Here is a 22,081-nt window from a genome sequence, read left to right as displayed (position 1 = left end):
AAATATCTTGCTAAGTTATACTAAAAAAAAAAGTGACTAAGCACCTTCTGTAATAAATTGTATAAAAGATGCAAAGGAAAGGTGGCTATTATGAATGTTTTCCTTCAGCTATGAAATAGCTATAAAATATTTATATTATATTTAGCTGTTGGTTTGATCAAGGACAAGTGTTTGTCACACCCAGAGAATAGTGGCACAAGTGGCTCTTGGTTTAGATATTTCCATTGCTCTGAGGTTGTCTGCCTTTGTTCCTGGGAAAAGAACAAGTTCTTACAACAGTGTGCTGCACTACTTAGACCATAATAGGCTTCTACATTGCCTTCTTTCAACTGTATCTTCACTCTATTCATATCATTTCCAAAGTACTTCATCCTGTTTTGCCAAGTGATCCAGCACTGATGACTCCCTTTCAAAGAGTTTTCCCAGAAGTGTTTGATAGCAGAGTTGTCTACAACATGAAATTATATATTAGAAGCACAAGACTTCCGTAACTGAAGAAAATTCTGCTCTATGATGCATTTTTTTCTGGTTTTACAGAAAATAACACTTCTGACAGTATTTTGTTTTCCTACTATAAATCTACCATAGTATTACTCACACTTCTGCAAACTCTCTCAAAATGTCTTTCACTGGGTCTGCAGGACCAGGTGCCCATTTCATGGACCATCCACATGGCCTCCTTTGAATTTATATTTGCATTTATGTTTACAATGTGCTTTCTTTTGAAGACTACTGTTTTTATTTCAGTGGCACAGCCATCTCCCACACCTAAAGCTCCACTGCTGGCCTGTATTTCCATACTTGCTTTCTGCCTGTTTACAATGGAGCATGACTTCTGGGGAGAGTGAGAGACCCATTCAATCTGCTATTCTGTCCCCCTAGTTTGCAATGTAATCTGTATGTAAAGTCCCACTCCAGTTCAGTCTGGTTTTATGAACAGTGTGCAAGATCTTTAGATAGATTATGAAGATTTTTATTCTGTGATCACTAGCTATACACAGCTAAATACATATCATAAAACAGCCTTCAGACACCATGGTTTTAATAAAATTACCAAAATGGCCTTTTGTGCACCCATTGCAATTATTCAGACACACACGTCTTAGTTTATTATGGATCATTGCAAAATTAATTATTTCATAATCCATAAAGAGATGGGGTTTTTCATCTTCAGTTCAATCACTGTCACTTAAAAGGAATGTCTCTTCTGTGTCCTACATCTGAGCACACTTCAAATGAATATTTTTTGTTATGATCAATGTTAACAACTTTCTATGAGGAACACACATTCAACAACCACCTCTGTATTGAACTTTTGCTCTTGTAACTAGATAATTTCTGCTTAGATGATTTAAATTTCCACTCTTGTTTTTCCCAATTACTGATAAAATAGGTAGAAAAAAAAATCTTTAGGATAAAAGGTCTTTCAACATTATTTCCTAGTGGCATTTGTTAAACAAGGCCACGTAAAAGAATTCTATATCAACATGACATAAGTGGACATGTTAAGTGTACACTTGATCATAGGACTAAAATGTCCTATGATAATAGGACAATAAATCAGATTTCTCCAAAAGCTATTAAAAATTTCATTTCAAACAATCACAGATTTGTCAGTATAGCATAGAAATTACATTCTACCAGACAACACCAGTAATTTTTTGTGGCTATCAGGATGTTATGAGTTAAGTGACCACATGACATGTAAAGTATTGGAGTACCAAGCGCTTTGTCTTTTTTTAAAGAAGCGTTTCATTTTAAAGAATCATTTAATTCCTTTTTTCTCTGGTAATTTTATAGCCTTGGAACCTATTAAAAAGCTCATTTTATATGAGAAACAGAACACAGACATCTACATGGGAACTCCAGATTCTTCTCTTTAAAACAAAAAAATATATTGAGTATATGCAGTTGTGACAATTTGAGATGGAATTTAGGAAACTGTTTGAATTCAACTTCTCTTCTTGACATGAGAAGATTAGATTAACCATCAAGGTAGAAGTAGTTTAATTATTTTCTTCTGTCTTAGAGATGCTTTGAGAATTATTCCCAGTGTCCAACAGAAATAAATCCCTTAAACTGGCTCTAATAAACTAACAGGAGTCTCTGCAATAATGAGCTGGGACTGTTACTTTCCTTACTGGCAGATGCTTTATGATTGGTGTCATTTTTCACACCAGAGTTTTACTGTGAGGTGCTTTTGCAGGCTGCAGAAGAAGATACAATATGCATCCGAAGGGAAGAAATCCACCTGAGGATGCCCTGACAGTGCTCTCAGCTCACAGCTCTGTAGCAAAGAGTGGGGTTTTCACCACTGTGAAGAAAGTTTGGAAGTTTGCTCCCCCATCCAGCACACATCCAGACAACCAGGAGATGCACAGATGTGTGTCCAGGAACGCTCCTGCCACCCTCTTGTCTGCCTCTGCTCTCACCCAAACTCTGAAAACAAAGCTGCATTTCAGACAGCACAAACCCAGGGAAGGAACACGATTTTTTGGAAATAGCTAAAAAAGCACCACCAATAGACTTAACTCTGCTTCCTTTTGTGTTTGATTCAAACACTTCTGGACAGGAGACAGTGACAAGTCAGTGTTGACAGAGAATTGTTTCTGGTCCACCTGAAAGTGTTCCTTCTTCCCCCTGTGAAACTTGGCCTTTTCCCTCCCAGGGCAGGCACTGAACCAGCCTGAGGCCAAACTGGGACACAAAGCTCCAGCCTGGAAGGAATCCTCTCCCATAAAGCACATGGTTAGAAATACCACTTGTGCCCTCATGACCATGACATCTGGACTCACTTTTTTGTCCTTCAGTCAAATCAGACTCCTCAGAAGAGACAAGCTACAAATATAAGTAGGACTTAGGCATGAGAATGAAGCTACTTTTAAGCAAGACCTTTTTAATATTTTCTTTCCACATAGCAGATTTTACATTGAATGGGGCTTGATTGCCTGCAGTTTGCTGTATAACTGAGGAATCACAGCTCTCAGTTCTTAGACAACACAAGCTAACCCAGAACATAGGACCCCAACTCCTCCAGGGTCTTCTCTTTGGGTCTCACCTCGTAAGGCTGATGAGCCCCATGGCCAAGACTTCTTTGCTTGGTTCCCCAGGACAGAGCAGCACAGCCTGACAAGCAGGGCATTGCCATTGCCAGTAGGAGCCCAAAAATTTCATGCCATGTCTTCAAAGCCTTGGTGTTAGGACATGTCAGAATGACTTTGAATTATCCTGGATTGCCTCTTTCTTCATTTTACCAAGGCGAGCTGTACCAAAAATTATTTACCTGCCAGATGAATATCACCCAGTTTGTTTAAGTTTTAGGTTAACTTAGTAGGTTTGTGTATTTTAATGCCTATTTTCATAATACTTTTGCCATTTCTGCATGTCATAGATAGCAGAGGAGAAGTAGCTACATTGCATAATGTCAGCTATGATCTGAAATAAAACTGGTGTAGAGGATTATACAAATAACAGATTATAGGAGAGCTCATCCAGCTGGGGAGACAGGATGAAACCAGACACTCCACGGCTATAAACAAATTGCTAATGATCAATTACTGGTCATTAAGCCCTTGGATGGCCGGTAAAACTGGCTTTGAAGATAACAAAGAGAACAAAGAACAAATATTCCACACAGGCAATCAAAACATACTATATATAGTATATTCAGATATAAAGTGGAATTGTGGACCAATGAGGAAAGAGTAATGTGAAGTACGTGCTAAGGACCATATAAAAGTAGCCCCACACTCATCGTAGAGTAAGATGGAAGAAATCCTCAGCAACACCTTACTTCTCCCAGGGAAGAACCAGGACACTACTAACTCACCATAACCCTCTCCCTTGCTTCTTGAGGACCAACAGAAGGGTGAGCAGAATTCTGGTGAAAGGGGTGGAGATGAGGAAATTGGAGGGTGCTAGCATCAATTGCATCATGACTGGGATAATAATTGCAAAATTTGAAGTGTTTCTTTTCACAAAATGAGACTAATAAGAATGCTTTGATTAGACTGCTAATACCTGAATTGATACTTGTATTGATATGTACAATTTCATTTTACAGCCTGTATAAAATTCATGGTCTGGGGAGTTTTCTTGTGTACTTGGTACCTATACTACTTAGTTGTAATTGTCAATGCAACACAAAAATAGTTTGAGAAAGTTGTTATTCCCTAGAGCAGAAGGTCTACATGATGCCAAAAAATACAGAATACATGAGACAGAAGTTGAAGTACGAGTTAGTACTAAACCAAGCATATTATCTACAGGAGACAGAGATTTCAGAGAGACAGTTCAATTGTGCCTATTGCTTGGAAGAATAAATAAAGCCTCCTTGGTTCAGAGAAGGTGAACACTTTTTATTCTGACAGCTCTGCTTTCCCATTAGTAGCTTCCCATGACATTACCATCAGATAGCTGACAGAAATGTGGTTCTGTAAGTATTAATTTCTAGAGGGGGTGGCTCTGTCCCTTAGGCCATAATTTTTGTCACAATAGAAGCAGCTTTTCACATTGCTAAAATTAGTCTTTCAGTTGACTTTGCCAGCAGAAATATGACAAATGCTTCTGAAAATTCTTATTAAGCAAATTTCATGGAGATATTTCTTGTAATTTCCTGACATTCTTTTAAAAAATGCAAAACACAGAGTACTCTTCTGAGGTATATGCACACCTTTAAATAACTTCTCACAGAAATAAAAGGATGTAGATGACAATGGTCAAGATGAAAACAGTTTTACTGCAATCCATGCTAGTGTTTCCAGTCCCATTATTAGCATCAAAGACAGTCTACCTGAACCTTCTGACTGTTGGTGTTTTCATTTTTCTAAATAACAAAGTGGACTGAGGGAATGGAGGACAGAAATTTTCCCACTGTTCATATACAGTCTCTCTTATACAGAGCTGCTGCAGCATATTTTTCTGTCCATATTCACCTGCCTGTGAAATGTTGCTTGTAAAACCTGAAAGTTACTTGTTCTGGGAGACCTCTCATTCCCACTTCACTGAGTTAGGTGTAAACATCACTTTCACAAAATGTAACCTTAATGTGGCTGGGATACTCTCAAAGAAAGCAGGGAGATCACTAGTGCTAATAAGCATACTTTAAAAGGAGCTGAAAAGACAGGGAATGTACCAGAAAGAGAAGAGGAGCAGCAAGGATGGTCAGTGCTGTGAGGTCAGTGCGAGGAAACTATGACAGGAAGAGACTTTGAGGACTGGACATTTGTTGTGCCATGATCAAAAGCAAGACCTTTTGGAAGAAAGATGTCATTTAATAACAGCTCACAGTCATTTCTGAAGAACTCAAACTCATCCTTTCCACTGAAACTCATCTTACTCAGAGAAACCTGCACCTTGTGTCATTCAAATAACTTCCTCTCCTGTCTGCTTGGTGGCCAAGCATAGCAATAATGACAGCAATATCATGAACCCTCAAAAGCCCTGAATAAAACTACTGAGGAGTCTGAGGAACCTGATAGCACTACAGACACTCAAGTCCTCTATGTCATTACCAGGTTGGCACCAGAAATCATCTACTCACTTAAGTAGCCTATTCATCTTCATGTCGCCCACTTATTGCTCTCTGTCATGATGCAGTACAATTTCTTTTTCTCTGATTAATTATAATATCATAAATGTAGCACTGGAAAAGAAGTTCTAGCCTTCTAAAGGGAGCATAGCTAAAAATTATTTCTCCTTGGATAAATGATAACTTTTATTTCTCTGTGTCTGTTGATTATTGCTGACATGATAACGAAATCCCCATTTTCTAAAGGAAATCAAAGAAAAAGGAGGGAAACAAAAATAGATTCTGTATGTCTAACTAGAAGCCTAGAAGAAAAATGATGCTTTTCAAGCTCTTCCTGTGCTGGATCATACCAAGGAATGTATAGTAAGAAGTCTGTGCCTGGAAAATTTATTTTTACAAAGTGTCAGGAAGGAGTAAAACAGAACATAAATACCATGCACATGCAGCCAGGCTTGGTCAGATGGGGACTTAGTCCTTCAGAGCTCAGAGGAAGACATGCAGAGGTAGTGTGGACAAACTGATATGGAGGAATTTGTTCAGCTCCTGTGACTTGGTCATATGTTTGAGCATGTTGGCAGTAGGGATGATTTTGTCAGCTAGGGAACTCAGGAAAAAGTCTGGCTATGCCAGTGGTGTATCTTGCTGCTGGAGTGAGTTGCTCCAAATGGATTTGGGGATTTTGTATTCTTCCTGAGTCTATAAAATTGGCTGGTTGATCTTTCTGCGTTTTCTACACTGCTATTATTAGGGCTTACATTTCTCCTTGTAGCTCATTTTTTATTAGCTAGAGAGGAGCTGCAAAGACATTACATAAATAGGATATAATAATCTGGTATGGTTAGGGGCAGAAGTTCTACAGCCTATTTTCTCTCTCACAAGCAGTTCTAAATTTCAGAATACTGTTGCATCCCAAATGTGTGGAAAGGATAAAATGGTTGTGGGAGAAGAGGGGTGTTTAAGTGAAATTTTAAAAATAGTTTCAGTTGAAGGATCTACAAAACTTTTCAGTATATAAATATCCAAAAGAGATATGAATATTTTCAGAATACATCAAACATCCCTGGTTAACCTCTTCTAAATATGACAGTTCAGCTTCATGAAATGGAAGCAATTTCAGCTAGAAGTACAAAGCAGGAAGAATCGTCATCCCTGACTTATGGATATTTGTAAATTCTTCTAAGAAAAATCACTAGATATACTGGAATGACTTATTGGACACATATGGCTTGTAGACCATAAAGATCTATTCAACACAGCCTAGACAGATTTCAGCTCAAAGGCATTATTATAGTCTGTAAGTAAATATTTCTTAAATTCACCTTTTTTTCCAAGCTTCACTTTGAAATATTATTGGACATTAACACACAACCTAAAATAGAGCACCAATTCCTGTGTGCTTCAAACTATGGTGTTTCCAGTTCTTGAGGCCACACTACAGAAATAAAGCCCTCCCTGTATGACACCATTGCTTTTGTGCAGTGTACATGCCTCCCCATAGCCCAAGGAATATACACCTTTCCAACTCCAGCATGGGTCAGTCATAAGATCATAGTCTAGGTTTTGCTTTGGACCACTGGCTGAAATATCTCTGTGAGCCTTATTTTATGGTTTGGTTTTTTTTTAACTCCACACAAATTTTCTTCCCAGAATACTTGCAACAAGTTTTTTGCCTTCCATCTCACACAAAATTACAGTATGGTTTATCTGTGAAATGCTAAAAAGTTAAAATCCTGCGTAACTATCTTGGGGGATATTTTGGCCTCCTGGTAGGCACTGTCATCATTTCATCCCAGAAACTAAGTGAACAATAGTGTCCCATTTTTTGTTGTAATTAAGGAAAAGACTGTTTAGAAATGAAGCAACAAGCTTGAATGCAACAGGAATCTAGAGCAGCCTTCACAAATGCATGCACAAGAGTTATGTCTGGTCACACGGTATCTTTATCTGCTGAAACAGCAAGGAAGGCTGATACTGAATGGTTATTATCATCTCAGAAATGAAAGTGTCACTCTGTGAATAGACGATAAACACCAGCTGAACAAAATTACCTTTATTTAGCATAAAGAACCTGTGATATTTTAGCTGCATGTGTCTTCAGTGCCTTTAATCCCCACTCAAAATCAAATGGCAGGTAGCCAAAAAATAGCAAATAACACTAAGAGTGTAAAAGCTTATGCAGTTACATTTTCGCATCTCCTACTGACAGTATTATAAGAGGTCCCTCCAGGATCTTTACTGATCTTCACATGTGCATTGAAATCCAATGAGGCACAGTAAAAACCTGAGACATCTCACACATATTTGAGTGCAGTTCCTTTGAAAACTTTAACTATAGAGGAAGGATTCCAAGTGAGAATTCGGCCTCAGCCAAGTTGAGACCAACAAATGAAAAAGCGTTTCAGCCATTATTGACATTCAGCCTCCCATGTGTCAATCTCATTTCTGACAAGAAAAATTATTCCCCTTCTCATGTTTTTCACTTCTCAAACACTTTCTCAGATGATTAACAAAATGAAGCATGGACAGGCTGGATGAGGTTAGTGATTTATATAGAAAGAAGTTAAAAATTACCATCTCCTCCAAAAACTTGCCTATTTCCTAGCTCTGAATGTCTGGTCACACAACACCTCATCTCCCTAGGTATGCCTTTGCTCATGTTTTCACTCACTGAGTACCTTATGAAATGTTGTTTATCTTGGTCTGCATCTTCAGGTGACCTGTGTTGCTCACCTGCTTGCATGCCCAGTGCTTCCCTCACAGGCTTCACAGATGAAGTACTGTGCAAGAAAGAAACCTAAACCTGTCAAAAAGTTCTGGAGCTTATGCTCAGGAATGGTCTGGATATTCCCACCCTGTAGAAATTGATAGCAAACACTGTCAACAGCTTCAGTCTGAGCACAAGGAAGCAAGTGAACCATCACATGAAACAGTGTCAAACAAAGTTCAAGAAAGAAAGTTTGTTGACTTTATTTGAAATGGAAATATGATCTAATTTTTCTCCTAAACACCTTTTTTTTCATCAAGTTTTCTTAATCAAGCTGAAATTACTCTGAATTGCTCCCAATCAAAAATAACACCATTGTATGGGAAACCCATGGATTTAACAGTAACACCTGTACTTGTGATTTTGCGAAGGGCGATTTTTTTCCTGGTTCTAAGAAAACTGATGTCAAGTCAGCTATCCCTAAACACTGAGGACCCCATACTTCACTCTCAAAAAACTATGCTTTGTGCAGAAATGCTATGATAGGGACAAAGAATAGAGGACAAAACTTGTGTTTAAACCATGCTACTGTGCACTCTGTTTTCAGGTGGAAATCCATCTTACTTTGGCATCACTAGCATGCTTGGTGGGGCTTTGTCATCTCAATGCATAAATCCTCAAAGATGTGTTGATTTCCATCTTGTGTAACCTTAGACCTCAGAATAAATCCCAGCAAAATTATGTTCCTCTGTCTGTGAAGGCTGCACATAACAAAGGCAGGCTTTACAATACTATAGCCAGAACTTTTCTTCAGATGCTAAAACTTTAATGTACATTCCCAAGACTATACCTTCCCTGCCAAGGAAAACATAAAACCAAGTATATTTCCAACAGTGATATAAGAGAGGGATACAAATGTTTATAAGTAGCCTTGAGGCTGCATTTTTCAGTAAATTTCCACCAGCCTTTGAGATGCCCTGTGGCATCCCTGTGAGCATGCTGGCTCCCTAGGGCACCAGGACTGCTTCTCCCAGGGACAGCCATTCTAGCTGTGTGTCCTGGGTTCTCCCTGCTCTCAGGGTGAGTTTGCTGTCTGATGGAGATTTTGCAGTACAAAGTGACAGGCTTTGTGCCTCTTTTTCCCTTCTGGGTTTTTTTAGAAGGTTGTCATCTCTTCTTCCACAGTAACTATGAGCCTGGGGAAACAACCTCCTACAAACAGCATGCAGCAATAGTAACACTATTGCTCTTTTTCTCTTTTCCCTAAAAAAAGGAGCACAGATGATGATGATAGGAAACAACAAATGAAACAAACGAAAAATGAAGGGTGAAGTGTGAGAGATGAGATCTCAAACATGTACAAGGACCCCAGAGATGGACACAAGCAGAGCACACTTCTCTCACATCCCTGGCCTTTTCCTTATACATTTGAATCTTGAAATTATTGGCACATATGCTTTGGAAGATCTTCCCCAGTAGTGCTTTCAAGTTCACCACTCTCATGTTTTCAGGATACATTTAATCTTGCATTCAATGATACCAACTACTTTCTGAAGACTCTAAGCCTCAGTAATTATTGTTGCAATAAGAGTGATGAGCAAATATCTCTCTGGACTTGGTTCCATTGTCAAATGCTCTAGAAATCCAGCTTGCAATTTCAAGGATATATTGAAGCTGCAAGTCACACTCCATAACTGGAAAATAATGAAAAATAGCCATTAGCCAGGCTCTGTTTGGTAATTCCTTATGATTTATAATCAGTTTCAAACAGCACTGGCCTTCAGTAAATAAAAATGTATGGGTTTGTTTATTTCCATGACTAAGAATAAATCTTCTTTTTTTTCCCCTATGAGTATACCTAAGTTTTGTTAACTCATAAACTACTGCAATCCCCTTTTTTTTTATTTTCCACACTGTTTAAAATGACCACATCAACATATGCCCTGAAATCCTCCATTGATGATTTACTTTAAGTTCTGAAATATCTAATTAATTCCTCCTGTTTCTCGTTTTCTTCAATAATTACATGTGTCATGACAGTGCTCTCAAGAAGCTACATTAGGTACATATTTCTCTTTATAATTCAGCACCCAAATACTGTTGGAGAACACAAATTGCTGAATATTTTCTGGTGATTTACTTGGGTGTGTGCTAACTTTTTTCAAGTATGGTATTTACAGTGTTGTTTGTCCACCTTCAGCCCAGAAGCACAGTTTCTTTCCATGGCTGCTCTGAGACAGTATTTTTTCATCAAATCTAAATGTCATCTGTATAAATCTTACTAACCTGAAAGGCATGAAAAATTCATCACATTTTCCTCAGGTGCCAAATGCAGCCTAAATAGACATCTGAGAAAACAGTGTAGCTCACAAATATTTCAAAAAGTTTAGAAAAAACACTCTTTTATTTTTGTTAATATGAACACCCACCAAGAGCCCCGTGATGGATGAGGGACAGAGGTACTTATCACTGACCATGTCTACCACCAGTAGTGTAACAGACCTGTTTTGTTTCTTCAGGCCTATCAATGAACAAACAAGGAGTTACATTCATCTTTCCTATAATTACAAGGACTATTCTGTCTGTTCTTCCAGTTGTTCCAGAGCAATGAGTATATCCAGCTCTTCTTTAAAGCATTGCTTTACAATGTGAAGAGATCACATAGCCGTGGGAATTGTTGGACAATTCAATGCTTTCCTGCTTTTTTCTAGTATTCATAAGGTATTTATCCACTGGGAAATAGCTTCAAATTATTTTCAGATTTCTTTGCTCGTGTTCTTACACAAGAACTCAATTCTTAGATCACTTTGATGCAGTGAATTGTGCAGCACTTGCCCTTTTTCCCCATCTATTATGAATTTGTACATTTATTTCTCATTTATCTTCTGTGGGTTTAGCCTTGTGGTTTTAAACTCTGCAAGTCAACTATGTTCCTCTCCATTGCCTTTAATTCCAGTGTAATAACACAATTTTTGACAGCATCTTCATATAAGGGTCCCCTGAAAGTGAACACTATACTGGTTATCCCCAGACACATCCACTGCCTCAGCAGACATTCTGAGCCAAGTCATATATTTTGCACATACCATGTGCACCTTGCTGAATATTCCAAGCTCTTTCAAAGGGAGATCTCCTTTTTTAGTTCCTGAATCTCTTCCAGAGGTTCACGCATCACACTGGCTTGTGGTCTTTGTCACAGCGTATAAGTGACACAGGCTATTCCTGTTGTAAATCTCAAACATGACTGATCTGTTCTCTAGAACTCAAGCCCTCAAATACACTCTCTCTAGCCCTAGTGCAGTCACAGATTGTTCTGAATGAAATTTCTTCTTGTCCTTTCTTTCTGTTTTTTAGAAATAACCTGTTTTATATTTTCTGACTCTCTCTTCTTAGTGTGTTTCTCTAAATAGTTTCCAGTAAGTGTCCCAAAGTCAAGATTGGGTAAAAATATCTTTCTTTTACTATCTTCCTCTTTAATGTCAGACATTGCTTACAAGTCTAGAGTGCTATATTATTTAAATCCCCTTCAATACATTTTTCAGACTTACAAAATTTCGGTGCTAGTGGGACTCTCTTAGCCCCTTGCTCTTTTCTGGATTATGATCTAATTTCAATGATGCTCAAGCCATCTGTTTTGAATTCTGTCCCATTTCAAACAGATATGTAACAACACAAAATTTGCATCTACACAGTGACTTATCCCTTAAAGACTGCTTAGTCACTTATCCATGACAGACTCTGGCTCCACAGGATAGCTGCAGTTACCAAGAATATCTAGAGAATCTGAGAGATCACCTACTTTCAACCATCCCCATGCCAAATTCCTTTCATCCCAATGTGGCAATCTTACTGTCTTTCCCTACAAGTAGAATGGCACAGGAGAGCCATGACACAAAAAAGCAGCTCTCCTTCCAGGCAAATATTTGCTGTTGTTCTTCTATGACATTTCTGGCTTCTGCAATTCTTGGGTTAGTCTTCCAAGAGTAGGGAAAGGCAGCCAAAGCCTTAGGTCTGGCAGATAGCCACGGGGTAAGTCAGTGGCAGCATGACAAAAGCAACCACAGCTTCACCTCAGCTGTAAATACAAGGGCTGGGACTTTCCCTGAGACTTTGACGGGAAGTTCTTTCAACCAGCACAGACAGAAAAGGCTTGCAACACTCCTCACATATTCCTCCCCTGTGCACTCACCCCAACTTCCACCAGATAAATACCAGCTGGTCTGCCAGGGTTTCTGTGTCTGCTCCAGGCAGTAGGAGCTCTCTGCAGCTCCTGAGGTCTCCCTTGGTCCAGCACATACAGCATCTCACTGGCTGGGAAAGCACTGCCTTCCTTAGGGGGACTGCATCAGGCTGAGTGCACAGGTGAGTTTTACACAGATCACACAGGTTTCTCTCATTTCTGCAGCTGAGAATGGGGAACAAAATGGGTAAACTGGCAGAAGTTTATGTGGGCTTGCAGGTAAATTTTTAAGTCTCTTGACGAAATTTTAGCCCAGCCTTTCTGTCTGCTAGATGAAAAACCACAAAACCAGGCCATGTCTCCTGGTTTTTTATTGACATTATACAACCTATTTGTAACTAAGACCTGATGTAAGAAAGCATTGAGAAATAGGAAAGTAATTTTATCTGTAAAGTCGGGACATACAAGAACTTCAGGTTTGTCAGTTAGTATTCAGAGAGCTTACATAGCAGATAACAAGCTTACTTAATGTTCCAGAGGGGTTTGTTATAGTTAAAGTGAAGAAAGTTTCTGCAAATAAGGGTTGGTCAGTGTGGTTTAATGATAAAGCTAGAAAGTGGATTTTCTTTCCTATGGCAGAGCCAAAGTATTGGTTTGAATTTTAGTAGCAAGGGCAGGGTGTTGTTTTACCCCAAATTATAAGTTATCACTAATAAAAGTTGGAACTAATGATTCTTTTCACTTCTGGATTCCTATGTGTATTTCACGTTTTCTCTTCCCATTCAAGCAGCATACCAATTTTAATCCTGTTTAATATTTTATAAGCAAGGGGCTTCAATCTGAAGAAAGAAATGGATTTTTCTTAAATATCATCTTATACCAGCTCCACATTATTAATTCAGAGAACATTTGCAGCTGTCAGAACTCTTCTTCAGCTTTGATATAGGAAAATTTCATATCCCCTCTAAATCTGCAACACAAACTGTCACTCAGACTGTAGGCCAATTTTTTCAAGCCTGTTAAGACTTCATAAAATGATGCAATTAGTGGAAGATGTTAATTCTTTTTTAGATGTGGCCTTTCTGAAGCTCCTAGATTTGTTAATAGCAATTATTTAGACTAGCATGAAGTAGCACTATAACTACATACCAAAATATTGCAATAGACATTGAGAAATCAAACATCTTTCTGTTTTCTTCCTCCATATTGGAATATTCTTATACAAATATATTAGGCACTTTCCATATCTGTACATTTTGAGGCAGATGGCATGTTTTTTAATTACTTCTCTCAGTTAGAGACAGAAATGATAACCAGACGAAGGGTCTACTTTGGGTTGAGAAATTATTAGCAAAGTGTGTGGCCTACACTAGTATTTTATTTCAGAGCAGGAGCTCATTTGGGAATGATTCTGCTGTCCTCCACCATGTAGCATTCCATGTCTCTCATTGCAGAGGAGCTGGGGACATGCAATCTTGGCTGCTTGTGGGTGAAACAAAACGATCTCACAGCTAATTGCAATTAAGCTCACAGGACCAGATCAGAGCTAGTCCAAAGTAAAAACCCCATCAGCATAGGCATTAGGTCCTCCCTATAAACCCAATCTCTCAAAAATACACACAGCAACTGAGACTTTCAGGCAGAGTAATTAAAATCTACATATTTTAAGGTCTCTTTCACTGCTCCCCAGTCTATTTTTACTTAAACCTGTTTATTTGGTAACTTCAAGATTTGAGCCAACACTTCTTCCATTATCATCTTTGTTGCTGAGCTAGAAGAGTGGAACTGCAACATTTTTAATATCTTATTCGCTGTGGGACATTTTAGAGGCACTGGCATTTTGTCTTCATTTTATTCTATTCAGAATTGAATGTAGACTGACTTTGGGGCTCAAAAGCTGGGTTTTGGGAAGAAAAGGTAGGGACAGGTATTTAAATGTCACATCTGCATGCTTATTGCAGCTCAAATGTGGAGAGTTTTTGTCCCTGCATGCTCTAAAACAAAATACCGAGGTTTTTCCTCCTCTTTTGACATCACTGTTTAGAACCAGATATTGTCTTCTTTTTCAAAATTTCTCCAACATGTACTCCCCATAGTGAGAGCACTGCAAATGAAATAGTCAGTAAATTCACTTACTATTTGTTGTAGGCAGGGCTGTGAGAAATGGGTGAACTCCCAAATGTCCTTGTGAGCCCTTTCTGGGCTCCCAACAGCTCTCTCCTAGCAGCTCTGGAGGTCTGGGCAGGGTGCTGGGGCTGTGCTCGCATAAGCACTGGTTATACTGGTGCGTCTTGGAAACAGTCAAAGAGTGGGAATAGCTGCTAGCAAAAACATTAATTAGAGGACTGACAAAGCCTCCTCCCAACTTCACAGTGAAGCCCTGGATATGCAATTGCAAAGGTGACTTTAAGCCATTTTTTTTTCCTTTAGTAAACTGTTGAGGTGATGTCTCTCCTGGTGGGGTTACCAGAAAAATGTTCTAACTTCGGTGGTAGCAGTTTGCTGGAGACAGGCTCAGGCTGCCTGGCTTGGGACTGCTCTTCTGATGCTTGGCTGAGCTGCCTTGTGTGCTGCACTGGCAGAGTGACGCAGATCAGCCTGGTTCAGCAGCAGGGCTAGGTCTAACCTTCCACTGGGAAATGCATTTCCCATGACTAGCTTAGGAAAACATGAGGTTAAGATTAAATCAGGAGTAAGAACAGGTTCTTAGCTCTGGATGATTTCCCTACATGTGGTTTTCCCAAGTGGAGCAGCCTCACCAGGACAAATAAGAATGTACAGAAAAACCACTTCCATAAACAGCTTGATATCCCTAAAAAATGAGATTATTAATAAATTTTATTTGAATTCTGCAACCAGAACTGTGCCAGAGCTTCATATAACTTGGCACTTCAAAGGTGCTTAATTATAATAATCTGCTACAAACTGCTTGATCAATGGTGAAAAGGCTCAGCCATCCAATTCAGACAAGCTACAGCACCTGAGGACTGGGATCAAAGTGTTTTACTGCTGCCTGTCACCTTTAGTGATGCCAACTATGTGAGCAAGTTTCTGGAGGCCTCTAGATAAACAAGCCTTAAGAGCTAAGAAATTTAGTGGAGAGGTTGATTGCCAAAGAGCAAAACACTTTCTGGCATCATTAAGGCAGAAGAATGTTTGACAAAGGATTTCTCTGGGGTGGTCCTACGCTACAATGACTGTGAGAGCAGGAAATACATAAAAAGATGTGAGTACTCACAACAAGTGGATAATTATGCAATAAGAGTAATGGCATAAAATGGTAATTCAATAAAGACAATGGGTTTATTCAGAAAACTCAGTTCCTTATTTTGTATTGCATTTCCTTGCTGGAGATGCAAGAGAGGGTCACCCTGCAGGAGGGAATTATTTTGTCCAATTAGGCAATTACAAAAGCAGCATGACACTTTGTTTTGTACCTCCTGGCACCCTCTTTGCTCTTCAGCTAAGTTTAGTAAGAAGCTTTTCATTTGTCTCTACTCCACATCATGTTCCAAATATCCACCTTTTCCTTCACTCCTTTCTTGCTTATTGTATGTCTTGACATGCAGAACCAAGAGTGACTTCTGCCTTGACCCCACATTTTTCACAGGAGTAGGAACAAGAGGTACCCAATGACCTTGGCTGAGACCCAGGAGCAAATAGAAGAAAGAAATCAGTGTGAGTTCTCTGAAGGCAGCATCCCCTATGTAAGAGGTCAGAGGCAGCAGGGATTTGTAAGAGATGTTTTGGAAGGTTTCCTGCCCTCTATGCAGTGGCACAGGATAACTCTGGCTGTCCTGTAAGCAATTCTGCTCCAAGAGCAGTGCCGTAAGGCAGTTTCCTGGCAGAGAGGTGTCATTTGTACCAACCTCTTGGCTGGGAGAGGAGCTACTGACTCACTGCTGAGCACACCCATCCCTGCTTGCCAGGCTGGAATCACCAGCAGCAGCTTTGGCATCTGCAAAACCTGGGCTGAACTCCAAGAAAGCTTTGGTCAAAAAAGAAAAACAAAAACAAACCCTAGATCTTTCTCAGTATAGGATGCTGACCTGAAACATTCTGTCAATTTTTTACTAATTCCATTGCTGAGGGGTTTTTTTTCTATTTTAAAAGCATGTTTCTAAATTCAAGCTTCTCAGCAATTAATTTTCAAAGCCTGTAGCTTAAGGTTATTGCTTAAAGAGTTTTGAAATCAGTAGTTCAGTAAGAAGGGGAACTTCTTCCACCTTGAGAAGAATTTAAAAGGTTGCCAGATAAGAATTTTTCCTCAGTGTTCATTGTGTCCTGGAGGCAGGCATGTCTCTGCAGATGCCACTCAAATTCAGTCAAGTGAGAGAGGAAAATGTTCAAGTCCACATAAAAGAAACCAAAAGGAGTAAGTAAATACAATTAGTATACTTCATATCAATAGAGTAAGGGAACTGATAAAGTTATCCACTGTCTTGGATTGTCATCCAGTCATATGTCTTTTAACACAGATTAATGAACTTTCTGTAAAATCTGCTTGGCTCCATTCCAGAAATATTGTAAATCCACATTTATTTGTTTTGGCAAGAAAACTTCATGTTCGTGGTCTGTTTCCTTAAATCTTTCATCATATTTTCACCTCTCAGATTTCTAAAAGCATAAGACAATCAAGAACATTGTCACTGCACCACTGCAGCCACATCACCCTTGATTTTGTGAAAGGTTTAATGAAATAACTGGGCTTCATTTTGCCACTTGTGCAACCTGGTCCAAATGCAAGTGAACTGCAAATCAACAATTCATCAGGATAACTGGGAAGAGAGACAGGTTTTTCATGCTCTCTTCTGAAAGTCTGGTTTTGATTGGTTGCTGGTGCAATTCCAACTAATTCCAATCTCAGTGCAAGGCACTGATGGGCTGTCAGTAAAAGCCTCCCAAATAACATCCCCTGCCTCATTCTCCGTACTTTCAGGAGACTACAATGATGTAGGGTCAAAACTGAAGAGCCATTCCTCACTTGCTGCCTTCTCTTTTGGTGATACAGACATGCATTTGGGTGTGTGCACTTTACAAATGTTTTAGGGTGTCCATTACTTTGCTTGATTTCTGCAGGAAGTGAGATTTCTCTGCTCATGCAGAGGTACCTGAGTGTCTTACATTTATGTGTGTTCCTCACTCATTTTTTAATGATGATTTCAAATATACTAAGAGGGCAGAGTACTCTCTTGTCCTCATGTTGCATGAAAAAGGGCAGCTGAAGACCCCACAGAAGAGTCCTGAAGAATGCAAGACTATAGTGTGACTATATACATTTGAAATGCCTAAAATCCACTAGAAAAAATGTTATAGGAGTCATCTCCTGTGATTGGAAACTGTTTCAATCAGTGCTTGTAATCAGTCAAGAAACACAAACCCCTAGGAAGCCAGGCTTCATTATTTCTAGTGTTATTTCTCTGCGAGATACAGCTACTTGTTAATGTCTCTAAATGGCAGATAAAAGATGCTCCAAAAAATCAGTGAGGGGAGGACTCAGCCAGAATTCAAGGGATGCCTCTCCACACCTGCTGGATCTGCAAGCATGTCTTGGAAGATGTCAGAACATCTCCTGGGCCAGCAGGGATAAGCCCAGTGCCCCCGCACTGTAGGCAGGTCTCCCTCTCCCTTTCACTCTTGTTCACCTTCAGGTGTTTTAAGAAATATTTTCATTCTTCTTGCAGTTGAACAGGCTGGATTAAAGCTTATTACCTACACAGCTCAGAATAGAACAACAGCCCTGAAGAGACTGAGGAAATTACTCAAGTTATAGCTAGGTCTTAACGTGTTTATGGGAGCAGTTGGAGGTGGTGAGATTTCCAGCCCTCTCAGTACTTTGCTATGATTTAGACAGCATTAAGCACATCTATTTAGGCCTATATATCATCTGTTTGAAGAGCCTCCAGGCAGTTTTAGTGTACTCCTGATAAAAAGTGAAGATGTGGGAAATGCAATGTCCTCCACAGGAGGATTTATTGTCTCAAACAATTATTTTTTATCAGCTTTGTCAAAACTTGGAGCCCAGGATTTTCTGCTGAGAGGAACAGCAGATATTCATTTACTTAAAAGAAAATTCATGAATAATTTGTTGTAATACATTTGTTAGGAGCTATTATGCTGTTTTCTTTATGTGTTTAAGTACTGGATTAATCATGGGAGAGTAGTTTAGCCACATGCCTTTTAGTTTTAGGTGTATCAAGAAACTGAAAATGCAATTTATAATCCAGGGTAGATTTGGTTCCACAGCTGTCAGCTTACAAGAAACAGTATTTGTTATAGAGTACATTCTTTCTCTCTCTTTGGGAATAGGAAAATGAAATTTTAAGTAGATGGGATTGCCTCAGAGTAGTGTACATGTCTTTCTGAGGAGAATTTTTAAATCTTATTTCACCTGTTTCCCAAGTTACACCAGGATTACTGTATATTAAGCATGTGTGAAATACTTCATAAACTATTCCAAAGATGCAGCACTACTTATGCAAGAAATGAAGTAATCATTTCTTTTCTCTCTTTTTCTACTATACTTAATGGGCTGCTATGTGTAATTTTACTCTATTGGGCCATTTTTGTCTAATATACACCTTTTGGTCATAGATTACAAGACAAAGCAGGAGTCTTATTTACACACACAGCCCCCCGCCCCCCCCGCCCTGTTGGGTATGACTTCTACTTCCCAGTATATGCAATAAATATTTAAGAAAATAATGAGAATCAACTCTATTCCAGAAAAAAAACTGTTTAACTTTGGAGAACTTGACAGTATGGAAAACTAAAAAATATCTGAGGAAAATGTATAAATCCAAATAAACATATACACTCATTTACTTATTTGGTTCAAGTTCACCATGCCCACCCACAGCTATGGAGAATTTAAAGGAAACAATGAGAAAGAAAGGCTTGATATATATAAAAAATATTTAAAAATAAATAAATAAATATTACTGGCCATTTCCACTGCCTTTGGGACCTTTGGTCATAGGCAGTGTTCTTCATTGCCACCAGCATAAGTAAACACCATTAGGATGGTGTAAAAGCACCATGGTTACCAGGAGTGCAGCCCAGCCATGATGGAGAGGGATTTATGTTTATCAGGCATGGGGGCATTAGGTGTGCACAGAGGCATTGGGAGAGCAAACCTGACTGAACCTGCTTGGTCTGTTCAAGGAGGTACGAGGAAGGTCAGAAGGACATGAGACAGGGGTTTCTTTTCACCATTTCAGCCTTGAATGACAACCCAACATCAGCTCACAGTGGCCCAGCAAAATTAAAATGAATAGTCACATTAAGTCTAGCAGTGTTCAGGGCTTACTCTCTCTAGTGGTGGTGGGAATCTGTTTTCAAAATGTTTTAGAAGAGACATGCTCTGAACCTCTGGGGTTGAAGTGAGTTGTCATGCACTCAGCCCTGCCTAAGAGGTTCAAAGCATGAGCAAGTTCCTGAGTCCATGTAAGGAACTGCATGCTTCCAGGTGCTTCCTGACCAGAGAGATACAGAACTTGGACTGAAAATAGCCTCTAGCAGAGGCTTGAGGACTTATCCATGTGGATGCTGTGTGAGAAAGCTCAGCTGTTATTTGATGTAATGAAAATGAGAGACAGAGAAGCCAAAAAAAAAAATAGAAACAGTTATGGTATGGTGTAAGAAGTCATATCGACAGCTTAAAATGAGGGCATAGTCTGAACTCAAACTACTTATCCCAGATGTACCTGTTTCACTATTGTACAAGCAGAGTTAAACATCACAGGTTAGTGAACCCGAGGGAAGAATTAATTTCTCCATGCAGCAAGGTACTATCAGAGCTCATCTGTGCAAAGGACTCCATTTCATAACATCCAAAGTGTCAGTCCAAGTACCTCTCTGCTGTTATAGAAAAATAACCCTTTTGAAATATGGAGAAACAAGGTTTTTCTGGAAAGAAAACAGACTTCATACCCATATTCTACTACACAGAATTGCTGGAATATGCATTCAATACTGTTGTCATGACTTCTGTATAACTGTAAATGAATTCACCCATATGAATTTACACTCAGTGTGCTATATGATGAGCAAGATGTATTATGTCAGGACCTTTATTTGCCTCCAGAATGCTGTGCTAGAGTGTGGCTAGCACAGGTTTTTCCCATGAGAATTTTCTTGTGTTTTGTAAATAAAGATAAAGTTTGGATGTTATTGGAACAGTGTCCCAGAACTTGGGCAGTGCAGGCCTGGCCAATCAGGCCTGGGGGAAGGCTTCTGACCGACCAATCTGGGTGACTTTTGAATAGTCTATATATATGATGAAATCAAAACAATAAAGGTCATTCCTTCTTGCCACTGAGAACTGGTGCCTTCATTACTCTGCTAGCTGCTCAACAGCGACACTAGAGCAATGGCAAGATGCTTCAGGTAGGCCATTCTCATCCCTAACACTCTGTTATTTGCATTGTGTAACAGAATCCTTGCTGTTATTTGCATGGAAATAGTGGTAAAAATAATTAGTTTACATACAAAGAAGGCCTTTGACTATTATTTTTTTTAAGTAAAGCTCCCATAATATTTGTTCTTTCTATAATCCTTATGTCCACCTTTGAGATTATGATTCTTAAAACAAGCTTCAATAGAAAAAAATTTTAAAAAAGGAAAAAGATAAATGGACCAGTGTTGTAAATCCTGGCACTAGTTCCTACAGTTGACAACACCATAACCTACTTATTAACTTTTCTTTTACATGGAAACAGATCAAATTTCTGGCTATGCTTTGGCCATTTCTCTTCTCATAGCCCTTATATCCTGCTTTGTCTTGTAAATTTTTGCCCTGAATCAAGAGATAAAATAACATAATCCCAGTAGAAGATTTTGGAAAAAGAGCGGAAAATACAGAAGCTCTGTCACAGCTTGGAGCCACCACAGACCACCAAGAAACATCAAGTGCTCAAAAATGGATTTGTTCCCCTAGAAGAACAACAAGCTGAATACACTAGATTTCTGAAGATGGGAAGGTGATGTTACATGAAAAGTAACATCAATTTGAGAAGAAAATGAGGGCAGGAGATTGGCAGCTGCTTAAAGAAACTCTGCTAAAAGCAGAAATATAAAGATGGCAATGCAGAGCAAGGACTGCCATAACAGCAGTCAGTTCTTCGAAACTTCAAAGTCAAATAACACACATAAGCTAAAATCTATGGAGAAGCACAGAATTGTGCTAATATGTTGATATGATTTGAACAGCCACAGCATAAAAGGAAATATAATTAGAGAGGTACATATAGAATAACAAAAAATTCCTGTAAAAACAAAACTGTTAAAGAAAAATCAAGGAGAGGATTGATCCACCACTCAGCTGAGAGAAAGCTATGGACTAATGACTCCAAGAAAGCCAAGTCTGTAATGGCTATTTCACTTTTTGTTCACTGGAAGGGTCAACCATGATAGAAGGGTTTACATCAGTAGCAAAAAGCTGGAAATTCTTGCTAAACAACAGAAGGATGAGATTAGGCTGGGCTTAGGTGAGTTAATAGACCTTAGATCAGCGAGGCTGATGGAATTCATCTTGCACTGTTCAGATGGTAACTGAAGCATTTCCACAGTTGTAAATAACTGTCTTTAAGAATTGTGGGGAAGAGCTAAAGCTTTGAAAGACTGGAGAGGCAGTAACAGATATCTTTAAGTGTAAGAAGAAAGAGGA

At 39.0% G+C, this 22,081-nt stretch overlaps 1 protein-coding gene across 2 annotated transcripts in view; it reads left to right on the top strand.

Annotated features, from left to right (window-relative positions):
- LOC146440946 (metalloreductase STEAP4-like) overlaps positions 1 to 22,081 on the top strand; it is a 44,382-nt gene that overhangs the window by 11,544 nt on the left and 10,757 nt on the right. The window contains exon 1 of one of the 2 annotated variants that reach the window (XM_085050663.1): positions 12,272 to 12,596. The exons of the other annotated variant lie outside the window; for it this stretch is intronic. The gene's annotated coding sequence lies outside the window, so the exon portion shown is untranslated. Of the gene's footprint in view, positions 1 to 12,271; positions 12,597 to 22,081 lie in introns of those variants that run through there. 2 annotated transcript variants of the gene reach the window in all.

This window comes from Lichenostomus cassidix, chromosome 2, assembly GCF_008360975.1.
Source record: "Lichenostomus cassidix isolate B80296 chromosome 2, HeHo_3.0, whole genome shotgun sequence".
Lineage (NCBI taxonomy): Eukaryota > Metazoa > Chordata > Aves > Passeriformes > Meliphagidae > Lichenostomus > Lichenostomus cassidix.
The sequence above is the reverse complement of the archived record's forward strand: the minus strand, read 5'-3'. Positions and strand labels throughout refer to the sequence as shown.